The following is a 12,553-nucleotide window of genomic DNA, read 5'->3' on the forward strand; positions in this document are numbered from 1 at the left end:
CCACAGCATGTCTTTTTCCTGGTTCTTTCCCTCAGCCCCAACCAGTCCCAGCAGAAGACTGCCCCTCCCTGAGCCTGGTTCTGCTGGAGGTTTCTTCCTGTTAAAAGGGAGTTTTCCTTCCCACTGTCGCCAAGTGCTTGCTCACAGGGGGTCGTTTTGACTGTTGGGGTTTTTCCGTAATTATTGTATGGCTTTCGCTTACAATATAAAGCGCCTTGGGGCAACTGTTTGTTGTGATTTGGCGCTATATAAAAAAATTGATTGATTGATTGATTGATTGATTGATTGGCGGAGGTAATAACAATGTCAACATAACAACATATCCGAAAGGGAGTAGCAAGACACATATATGCTTAAGGCCCCCTGACACTTGCACAACTTTGATCCATGCAGCTGCACGCACGTTGTCATGACGATCCCACCCGCTGTGATCCCAGCTGCACTCCGTGCTTTGTTCCACCAGCTTCCATGCGCTGTGCGCTGGACACTGCTTATATAAAATAATTATTTTGTAGCAGATTAATCATTTCCTCTGCAATTTGGCTGTTGAAAACGGCTCTAATTGCTTCCTGAATCACAGAGGACCGCTCCAGCCACAGACATTCGCGCTCACGCACTGAACAAACTGGAGAAAGCATTTTGAGCTACACTGAAAAAAAGAACGTTTGAACCAACTTAAAAAAGGGTTACAATTTGTAAAAAATCTGAATGAATTAAGTTGTTTGAACTTAAGTTTGAAAGTTAAATCAACTCTAATTTACAAACTTAAGTTCAAACAACTTAATTCATTCAGGTTTTTACAAATTGTAACACTTTTTTATGTTGGTTCAAACATTCTCTTTTTTCAGTGCATCTAAAAAGGTAATTATTTGTCATGTTTGCATCGTCATGTCTTGGTAAAACAGTTGCATGTGTTGGGAAAGTGTAAGTACACGGACCCACAACAGGGGGCGCAAATGAACGGACAATGGAATAGGTCAAATAACAACACTTTACTGTTGCGAACGTGCACAACAAACACAACAGATTACACAATAGATCAGAGGTCAAATTACAAGGTGTCGTGTGGGCAGGCTCGAAGATAGGAGACGCCTGTCCAAAGCAGAACCGGAACCACACGATTTCCTCCGCCACCAGACCCCGGGAATACTGGAGCCGCCAAGTCCCGAACTCCCAGGTGGCCACTGCCTCCGCGTGTCGGACCTGGTACTGCTGGCGAGGAACAAAAACACAATTAAACGTGGGTGCATCTGCACCCAGCAATCTGCACGGCAGGGAAGCTACCTCCACCTCTCGTTGGAGAAAAAGTCTGTTATCACTCACAAAAATCACAACAAAAAGGGCTTTCTATCAAGCAGTCAGGCTGAGGATATTACCTTTCAGGTAGAACGATATCTCGGCAAAGAGGTGGAGATGACGTCTTGCTGATATACTGATGCAGATCAGATGAGTGGTGACAGCTGTCACAGGTGATGAGTGTCAGCTGTCACCCCGGCTGCTCCTGTGAGGCGGCAGCGCCCTCTGGTGCCTGGAGCCCACACTCCAGGCAGGGTGCCCTCTGGTGGTGGTGGGCCAGCAGTACCTCCTCTTCAGCGGCCCACACAACAGCATGTTCTTTTCTTCTTATGTGCAGCTGTAAAAGCATTGTTTGTAATAGATTTAACATCTTGTTTTAATTGTTCAGATGAGATGAGCTCTTGATGCAATCACTCACACTGTTCATTTCTTCTTTACTTGACTTAACAAGCTGCACATAGTGTTGGCGAGTAGATTGCACAACATTGCACGACATTTATGCTCGAAAGGTTTTTTTGAACATTTCAAAATTATCTTTGCGTAATTGCACGTGCCGGCGCCCCTCTCACATTTGGTCTGCGTCCTATCTAAGTCCTTTCTTATCATCAGTTGATTTCAAAATACTCTTTCGAACTAATTTGCAACTAAATGTATGTAAATACCTACTAACATATCATGATTATACATATTTATAGACAAAAAGAAAACAATAAATAAATGTAAGTCATAAATGGATACGTGAAACAACTGCTGACCATCAAAAACCTTGTTCAAACCATGTTCTTGTAGCACCGTTTGAACTGGGTCATGTTTGGAAATTGCTTGAGCTCCGCCCCCAACCCGTTCCACAGCTTCACTCCACATATTGACATACAAAATTTTTTTAATGTTGTATGAACCCGTAGATGTTTTAGTTTATACTCCCCTCTCAGATTATGATCCCCATTTCTGTAAAAAAAAAAAAAAACAATTTTTGAATATTCCAGATTAGATAGATTATTTGCTGCTTTATACATAACTTGTGCTGTTCGTCGATGAACCAGGTCGTTGAATTTTAATGTTTTTGATTTTAAGAATAGTGAAGTTGTATGTTCTTTATAACTGGTATTATGAATTATCCTCATGGCACTTTTATGTAGTATTGACAGTGAATGCAGGGTACATTTATAAGTATTGCCCCAAACTTCCACACAAGTAATTTAAATATGATAATGATGATGGTAACGTAATGATAATTACACATTTTGTAATAATGTTTGAAATTACACCTAAATACTGATAATTATTTTAAAACAAAGCCATAGGATTAAACCACATATAACTTTTCATTTATTCAATGTATTTGAATAATAAATTGATGGAAATGCTTCGTCTTACGCTGCAAATGCAATTGTAAAATTTGATATCTCTCCCCAGTTCTTACCCATTTACGCACCTTTACTCTTTATATTCTGTTTCTCAGAGTCTTTGTTGCACATCTGTCTTTGGGGCTTTCCTCACTGGATGAAGGGTCAAAGGATAAATGGAGGCTGTGCTCCAGACAGTTTAAAGATATCAGACATTGAATTAAAACCATTTTTAAATAAATGATGAGCAAATCAACAAATCCAATTCTATCAAGAATTTGAATTGAAAAGCTGTAGCATGACATTTTTGACAAAAACCAGCACAAATCAGTACTCCATAGATCTTAAAACAGAAAAGGCAAAATGTCAGCCAGCAATCCATCGCTTACAGAGATAATTATCTTGTGTGTATCGGTGACGTGCTGATCAAACGTGGCCTCATTAAACCTCTCCTCATGTGTTAATTAGTTGGCACAACCTTTGATCACAGATTGGGGTTGATCCTCTTTAATCAAAGATTAATTACATCTAAAGATGGGCGATTATCTGGCAGCAGACCCGCCGCAGATTCCACAAATCTACAGGGTCCCAGTCCTTTAATCTTCAGGCTTTGTGTGCTTGATGTTATTCAATCTTTTTCATGTAATCAGTTTTTGAACTTTTTAAGTTCTGAATTTGTTTGCCGTGACCAAAATGACAAGAGATGATGTGGCAGAGAACACAGTAATTACACATCAGAGTTACTGTCATAGAACACGTGGTTATCCAGGCTGTGATTTTCACTCGTCAGGAACACGGGACTGAACTAATCCAGCAGACTCATCTTCATCTCCCGCTGGCCTCTTTGCATCGTCTGCACTATCAACCTCAGGAGAGACCATGTGTGCGAGCTATAAATGAAGGTAAGAACAAATCACCTACGTGTGCTACTGCTCTCCTCCTGCAGGATCCTGCAGCACGGGCACTGGCTGATGCAGAGCGGCTTTTTCAGGTTGGTGGGGCAGGAATATTCAGTGGTGGGCGTAGAAGAATTTGCAGAGAAATATGCTTTTATATGTATCCATCCATCCATTTTCTATACCTGCTGACTCCAAGTAAGGGTCACAGGGGGCTGGAGCCTATCTCTGCAGTCATGGGGCGTGAGGCGGGGTACACCCTGGACAGGACGCCAGTCTGTCACAGGGCCACATATAAACAAACAGATTCCCACCTGCACGCACACCTACAGACAATTTTAAGGAAGCTGGAGCACAAGGAGGGAACCCACGAAGACATGGGGAAAACGTAAACTCCACACAAAAAGACCACAGGTGGGAATCAATCCCACAGCCTTCTTGCTGTGAGGCAACAGTGCTAACCACAAAGCCACCACACTCAAAAAACTGATGCATTGGATGAACCCAATTCAATTATGAGCAGGATTTCCATCTAATAAATATATTTTGCTTCAATTCAAATAAAATGCATCCATGCAAGATAATTTAAATTAATTTAGTTGGGGCTACATATATTTATTATATAGAAATCCTGCCCACAATTGAATTGAATTCATCCAATGAGTCATTTGTTTGAGTGATATCACTCAAAAAGCTGACTCACTGGATTGGATTTCCATCTAATAAATATATGTAGTCCCAACTAAATTAAATTAATTTACCTTGCATGGGTGTGTATTATTTGAGTTGGAACAACATATATTTATTAGATCAATCAATCAATCAATTTTTTTATATAGCGCCAAATCACAACAAACAGTTGCCCCAAGGCGCTGTATATTGTAAGGCAAGGCCATACAATAATTATGTAAAACCCCAACGGTCAAAACGACCCCCTGTGAGCAAGCACTTGGCTACAGTGGGAAGGAAAAACTCCCTTTTAACAGGAAGAAACCTCCAGCAGAACCAGGCTCAGGGAGGGGCAGTCTTCTGCTGGGACTGGTTGGGGCTGAGGGAGAGAACCAAGAAAAAGACATGCTGTGGAGGGGAGCAGAGATCGATCACTAATGATTAAATGCAGAGTGGTGCATACAGAGCAAAAAGAGAAAGAAACAGTGCATCATGGGAACCCCCCAGCAGTCTACGTCTATAGATGGAAATCCTGCACATAATTGAACTGAGTTCATCCAAAGAGCCATTTTTTGAGTGCATTTTCTGAACCCACTCAGTCCCGTTAAGGGTTGTGTGTGGGTGGAGCTTCTCCCAGTGGGGTTTTTTTTGGGGGGGGGGGGGGGGTACACCTAGGACAGGCTCTCACCTTCTGTCTGTTTAGGGTAACCTGGGGGAGTGGGGGGTGGAGCAGAGTGAATTTGATCAGTTGAACCCAGTACAGTGTACAAACCCCATTTCATTGCTGCTATGCAAACTGGGTGCAAAATAAGCACAGATTTGTAAAAAAAAAAAAAAAAAAAAAAGGGGGGGGGGTAAGAAACATGACAATTATCACTTTTCTGCTGGTATTCTGTTGGGGTTTTTGAATTTCAAGCTGCCTTTAAGTCTCTGCAAAGACCAGCTCAGATGTTTTCTGCACTACATCAGTATGCCTTCAAATGAAATCAAATAGAAGCTCACAGCATTTACTGACCTATTTTCTCTGGTGCAGCAGCTGCAGTAAATTCAGATTATTTCTTCACAAAATGCCTCCTATGGTCTACATGGTAATGCTGAGCTGTTAGATTCACGACTGTGATTAATCGGCTCCTTCACTGACAGGGTGGAAAATAACTGAAAACACAATACTTTTAAAATGAAAAGTTTGAATTCCTGCAATCTGACAGAAAAGACAGCAGCTCAGATTAGGCCTTGTGTCATCACATTCACCACTCTGTGGAACTGCCCTGACACCTGGATGACAAGCACCATGGCAGACAATTGGACTATTCCCACCTGCAGAACCTGCACTGAAAAAACAAGTCTGTTGAATTCACATAATTTGAAAATGTACATCAGTTGCATATGATCAAAATGATTCCAAATAACATAATATTCTTGTGTTTCTCATTCTGATTATGTGCAACTGATGTACAGTAGTGTTCAGAATAATAGTAGTGCTATGTGACTAAAAAGATTAATCCAGGTTTTGAGTATATTTCTTATTGTTACATGAGAAACAAGGTATCAGTAGATTCAGTAGATTCTCACAAATCCAACAAGACCAAGCATTCATGATATGCACACTCTTAAGGCTATGAAATTGGGCTATTAGTAAAAAAAAGTAGAAAAGGGGGTGTTCACAATAATAGTAGCATCTGCTGTTGACGCTACAAACTCAAAACTATTATGTTCAAACTGCTTTTTTAGCAATTCTGTGAATCACTAAACTAGTATTTAGTTGTATAACCACAGTTTTTCATGATTTCTTCACATCTGCGAGACATTAATTTTGTTGGTTTGGAACCAAGATTTTGCTGGTTTACTAGTGTGCTTGAGGTCATTGTCTTGTTGAAACACCCATTTCAAGGGCATGTCCTCTTCAGCATAAGACAACATGACCTCTTCAAGTATTTTGACATATCCAAACTGATCCATGATACCTGGTATGCGATATATAGGCCCAACACCATAGTAGGAGAAACATGCCCATATCATGATGCTTGCACCACCATGCTTCACTGTCTTCACTGTGAATTGTGGCTTGAATTCAGAGTTTGGGGGTCGTCTCACAAACTGTCTGTGGCCCTTGCACCCAAAAATAACAATTTTACTCTCATCAGTCCTCAAAATGTTCCTCCATTTCTCTTTAGGCCAGTTGATGTGTTCTTTGGCAATTTGTAACCTCTTCTGCACATGTCTTTTATTTAACAGAGGGACTTTGCGGGGGATTCTTGCAAATAAATTAGCTTCACACAGGCGTCTTCTAACTGTCACAGCACTTACAGGTAACTCCAGACTGTCTTTGATCATTCTGGAGCTGATCAATGGGTGAGCCTTTGCCATTCTGGTTATTCTTCTATCCATTTTGATGGTTGTTTTCCATTTTCTTCCACGTGTCTCTGTTTTTTTGTTTGTTTGTTTTTTGTCCATTTTAAAGCATTGGACATCATTGTAGATGAACAGCCTATAATTTTTTGCACCTGCGTATAAGTTTTCCCCTCTCCAATCAACTTGTTAATCAAACTACACTGTTCTTCTGAACAATGTCTTGAACGTCCAATTTTCCTCAGGCTTTCAAAGAGATAAGCATGTTCAACAGGTGCTGGCTTCATCCTTAAATAGGGGACACCTGATTCACACCTGTTTGTTCCACAAAATTGACGAACTCACTGACTGAATGCTTGGTCTTGTTGGATTTGTGAGAATCTACTGAATCTACTGGTACCTTGTTTCCCATGTAACAATAAGAAATATACTCAAAACCTGGATTAATCTTTTTAGTCACACAGCACTGCTATTATTCTAAACACTACTGTACATACTTAAGTCATGTTGCCATTTTTCAGTGTAGGCATCTGTTGCCACAGCCAGGTGATATGGGGGTGTTCTCTTGGCTTTTTCCAGTTGCTGAGGACCTCAACACTGAGGCACCAGCGTGTTGAACCACACTCAGGGAAGGACACTTCACCGTGCATGCAATGCGCCTCATCACAGTCTCCATAAGTTCTGCTAATTTAACAATGCGAGGTCAAAGATACAGTGACGTGTTGGACAAGAGGAACAGGTCAACTCAGGTCAAGCTTAATATGTACAAAAAAAAAATTTTTCAAAAACAGCCGTATGTCACATATAAATCTAATCAAAAATTAAATGTACATTATGCAGTGTAAAAGTAGGAGCGTATGAAAATGAGGATTGGGAAGTTAAAGTAGCAGGTTATTGCTGGCTGAACACTGATTCGCTGATTTGTATATGATGTCATCATGACATCATTGTGATGTCATGTGTAGATTAACAGATGGCGTGTTCGGTTATTCATATGCACTTGAAATCATTCTGTTTCGAAGTCATTGCAAAAAATGTGATTTTCTGATTGCTCAATGACCTCGATTGACCTTGACCTTCGACCTTCATCATAACATCATGCTGAGATTAGCAATGTGCAGTATTCCAAGTTTTTTTCAATTGCTTAGACACAATTCCTGAAACTCATCAATTTCTCAAATCTTCACACACAATTTTAAAAGTGCACACCCAACAGTACAAACATCTAACTTCTGGGTCCCAATCAGTTTTAACCCTCAGACAGTGTGCACAAGCTGTCAAAGCACAGTTTGTTACACGCTGGAGGGATTAATTCAACACACTGCCACCAAAATGCCCAGAATAGGGGTTAATCATAGTATTTCCACATTCAGCACATATACAGGTTAATCAGCATCAACATCAGCATGATCTTGTCTCAGGTCAGGGTCAGACCATAGTATTTCATCAACATCACACATAATGCCTTCTTCTCTTGTGTGTTGGATCCAACCCTGGATAGATTCCAGAGAAACAGCCTCACAGGCATTCACCATTGCCTCCAGGAGGTTGCGGTGTGTGTATGGGTTGTCGTCATACACTCTCCACCACCATGCTGAGAAAAATTCCTCTATTGGAGTCAGAAATGGAGAGTATGCTGGCAGAAAAAAGACAGCGAACCTGAACCAGGTGAGAACCAGAGCACCCCAGTGGATGCTCATGCTATCCCAAATGACAACATATTGGTCTAGCTCTGGTTGCCCTGGTGCCCCCTCCTGTTGGAGAATGTTACTGTGCAACTGATCTAGAAACTGAAGGAGTGCAGTGTTGTATGGACCAGTATGACATGGCGGTGGAGGATGTCACGATTGCTAATGGCTGCACACGTGTTGATGTTGACTCCCTTCTGGACCCGTGTCACTGACCGAACGGTCCCCCCTAAAAATTGGTCCACTCTGCCTTCACTGTGCATGTGTCTGAGACTGACTCTCTGAATCTGACTCTCTTCACCCAAAGAGATCAAAGAGAATAATGTGATTATTAACCATCAGATGGCAAAGTAAAACTTCTTAAATCATTCTAAAGACAGTTTTAAGCAGAAACGAGGCGATAATCAGTGAATCACTACTGACGCTCCGAAATGACGTAGGCGCAGCAGCACGTCAGACTCAGACGTGCTGTTGTGGCGCTCTGATCACTCCCCCCTCTCTTATGATTAAATAATCTTGAATTTATGTGGAAATGATTGTTGTACAAAAGCTTCTGATATCTGTCGCTGAGATAGATGATGACTGGAGTGCAGTTTGAAGCAGAAACGAGGTGATAATTGGTGAATCGCTGCTGATGTGCCAAAATGATGCATGCGCAGTGAAGGCAGGGCGGACCAATTTTTAGGGGGGACTGTTCGGTCGGCAACACTGGAACTTGTGTGACTGCATGCTGTCCAACAATGTTGTAGCCCCTTTTCAGTTCAGTTCAGTTCAGTTTATTTGCCATTTGCAGTAAAACTACATTGGAAAAACGTTGCAAGAGCTTAGTGTGCATAAACATACATTTTAAAAACATGGACACAAAGACATAATAAATAATAAATGAATAAATACATAACACTTGCCGCAATAAAAGCAATAAGAGCAATAAGAGATAATAAAAATAGTAAAGTGCTTGTCAGTCAGTGTGCACAGTTCAAAGCCATCACAGCTTGTGGAAAGAAGCTGTTTACATGGCGAGACGTGGTGCATTTAATAGAACAATAGCGTCTCCCAGAAGGAAGAAGCTCAAATATATTCTTATCAGGATGGGTGGGGTCATTAATGATCAGTAATGCCCGCGAAAGAAGCCTGCCTTTAAAAATGTCCTCCAGGGCTGGCAGCTCACAGCCTATTACCCTGCGAGCAGAACGCACCACTCTGTTTAAAACTTTTTTTCTTTACATGTAAGATTTCCAAACCATACAGAGATACAGTTTATAAGGAGACTTTCAACAGCACAGTGATAAAAATTTAAAAGAATGTGCTTATTTAGAGTAAACTCCTTAAGTTTACGTAGAAAATAGAGCCGCTGTCTGGATTTTTTGGATTTTGGATTTTTTGAGTGTTAGCATGCCAGCTCAAATCATTAGAAAGGGTCACACCAAGAAATTTCACACTGTCAACCCTCTGTACCTCTGTGTTGTTAATAATAATAGGCAAGTGAACATTGCTTTTCCCAAAATCAATAATCAGTTCATTTGTTTTGGAAGTATTAAGAACTAAATGATTTTGTTCACTCCACTGGAACACATACTGAACCTCTGACCGATAGTTAGAGTCATCACCATCTGAATTAACAAGACCAATAATAGTAGTATCATCTGCATATTTGATGATCATATTATTGGGAAAGGACGCAACACAATCATATGTATACAAAGTGTAGAGCAGAGGACTTAGAATACATCCTTGCGGAGAACCTGTATTCACAAGAAGTACATTTGAAAAACAGTTGTTAATTTTAACCCTCTGTGGTCTACCAGTTAAAAAGTTTAAAATCCACTTGCAGATGGCATCACATAAGCCAAGAGTTTTCAATTTGTGAATGAGCTGCACTGGAACAAGAGAATTAAAAGCAGAGCTGTAGTCTATGAAAAGCATACGGACATAAGATTTTCCTTTGTCCAAGTGCTTGTACACAGAGTTCAGCGTGAAGGAGATGGCATCTTCGACACTCCTGTTGCGTCTGTAAGCAAATTGGAGCGGGTCTACAGACACTGGTATTTGACTTTTAATATAGTCCAACACCAGACGCTCAAAAGTCTTCATTAAAACAGAGGTTAATGCCACAGGCCGATAGTCATTAAAACAGGTCACAGGTATCTTCTTAGGTACTGGTATTATGTCTAACTTTTTAAAAGATAAAGGGACAGTACAGTACCGCAGTGACAAGTTAAAAAGGTCTGTTAAAACAGGAGCTAGTTGCTCTGCACACAGTTTGAGCACCCGGGGTGGGATTCTGTCTGGTCCAGGGGCCTTCCTCACCTTAGTCCTGGACAAAACCCTTTGGACTTCTTCCAGAGTGATGGTAAGTCCACTCTGCTCAAATGAAAAGTCCACTCTGCTCTGCTTTTGTGCCTTTTTGCATGACTGAACCCTGCCTTATCAATAAAGATGTATTCATGAGGGTCAGCCATGACATCCATATCAAAGATTCTCTACAGGAATCAAAAACACACACATTTTACTTGAAACACACTACTGTGTGTATTGGAAGATGGGCCTTTACTCTACATACTATAGCATTTCTGTACAGTATAGCAATTACTTGCATATATTGGAATTGTTGCTCTTTAAACCCGGTGGAATTCCTCTCAAAAGGCATGCGGTAAAGCTGTTTCATCATTATGTGGTTCCGCTATATTACCTGGTCAATGGTGGAAAGGCTTATGCTATTAGGCCCTTGAAATACTACCTGGTCTTCATTAATTCAGGTTTGAATCTCTTTCAAAGTGATGCCATCATTGGCAATCACCAACTCAATTCATCCATCCATCCATGCATCCATTTTCTTCCGCTTATCCAAGGTTGGGTCATGGGGGCAGCAGCTAAAGCAAAGCCGCCCAGACCTCCCGATCCGCACACACCTCCCCCAGCTCCTCCGGGGGAACCCAGAGGCCTTCCCAAGCCAGCTGAGAGACGTAGTCCCTCCAGCGTGTCCTGGGTCTTCCCCAGGTCCAGGGGGCATCCAGAAAAGATGGCCGAGCCACCTCAGCTGGCTTGTTTCAACATGGAGGAGCAGCCGCTCGACTCCGAGCTCCTCCCAAGTGACTGAGCTCCTCACCCTATCTCTAAGGGAGTGCCCAGCCACCCTGCGGAGGAAACTCATCTCGGCCACTTGTACTCGCGATCTTGTTCTTTCGGTCATGAGCCAAATCTCATGACCATAGATGAGGGTCAGAACATAGATCGATCGGTAAATCGAGAGCTTTGCCCCCCTACTCAGATCTCTCTTCACCACAGTCTGATACAGTGACCGCATCACTGCAGACGCTGCACTGATCCGTCTATCAATCTCACGCTCCATCCACCCCTCGCTCGTAAACAAGACCCCGAGATACTTAAACTCCTCCACTTGAGGCAAGGACACTCCACCGACCTGAAGAGGGCAAAGCACTTTTTTCCGGTCGAAACCATGGCCTCGGATTTGGAGGTGCTGATCCTCATCCTGGACGCTTCACACTCGGCTGCAAACCGCCCCGGTTGCAGCCAACTCAGTTCAGTTTATTTTAATTTATATAGCACCAAATCACAACAAAGCTGCCTCAAGGCACTTCACACAAGTAAGGTCTAAACTTTACCAACCCCTAGAGCAAGCACACAGGTGACAGTGATAAGGAAAAACTCCCTCTGATGATTTGTGGAAGAAACCTCAAGCAGACCAGACTCAAAGGGGTGAGCCTCTGCTTGGGCCATGCTACAGACACACTTGACAATAGAAATATAGATATCGATATCACCATATTTACCAAGGAAGTCTCCTGCTCAGCAGTGAGCAGTCGCCGCCTGCCTTCAATAGATGGCTGCCTCTCAGTTCTGTGAAAATGAAATTTGACCATTACTGACCTATGGTCATCTATTACTGTGGCACAGCAAACAGTGCATATTCAGTCTATATGTACTACATTACTGTGCATGTACTGTGGTACAACACATGTACATGTACAGTGACAATGAGGCAAATGACCTGTTTTCCCTCCAGAATGTACGAACAATGGATGCAACTGTGAAAGGGTTTAAGTTTGGCTGGACTAGCTGCCAGCTTCTTTCATTGTCCTCCCATGGACCACCACATGAGGAACGAGAGTGGCATGGATTTCATCAGATATCACTTGCTGCATGGTCGGAATCAATTGTTTCAAAGCACATGAACATGCCTTGAGGCTCTATTTATTGCCACTGTATGGTCTCTAGTGTCATCTTCTATGCTTTAGTGTGCTGGGACAGGAGGCTGAAGGCAGTTGAGACAAACAGACTCAACAGTTGA

At 41.9% G+C, this 12,553-nt stretch overlaps 1 protein-coding gene across 1 annotated transcript in view; it reads left to right on the forward strand.

The window, feature by feature from the left end:
• The first annotated feature begins 3,436 nt into the window (after positions 1-3,436).
• LOC117517839 (galactosylgalactosylxylosylprotein 3-beta-glucuronosyltransferase 1) overlaps positions 3,437-12,553 on the forward strand; it is a 28,808-nt gene continuing 19,691 nt past the window's right edge. Inside the window, exon 1 of the mRNA XM_034178973.1 lies at positions 3,437-3,544. The gene's annotated coding sequence lies outside the window, so the exon portion shown is untranslated. The remainder of the gene's footprint in view (positions 3,545-12,553) is intronic.

The sequence above is a fragment of the Thalassophryne amazonica genome, chromosome 9, assembly GCF_902500255.1.
Source record: "Thalassophryne amazonica chromosome 9, fThaAma1.1, whole genome shotgun sequence".
In the NCBI taxonomy this organism is placed as follows: Eukaryota; Metazoa; Chordata; class Actinopteri; order Batrachoidiformes; family Batrachoididae; genus Thalassophryne; species Thalassophryne amazonica.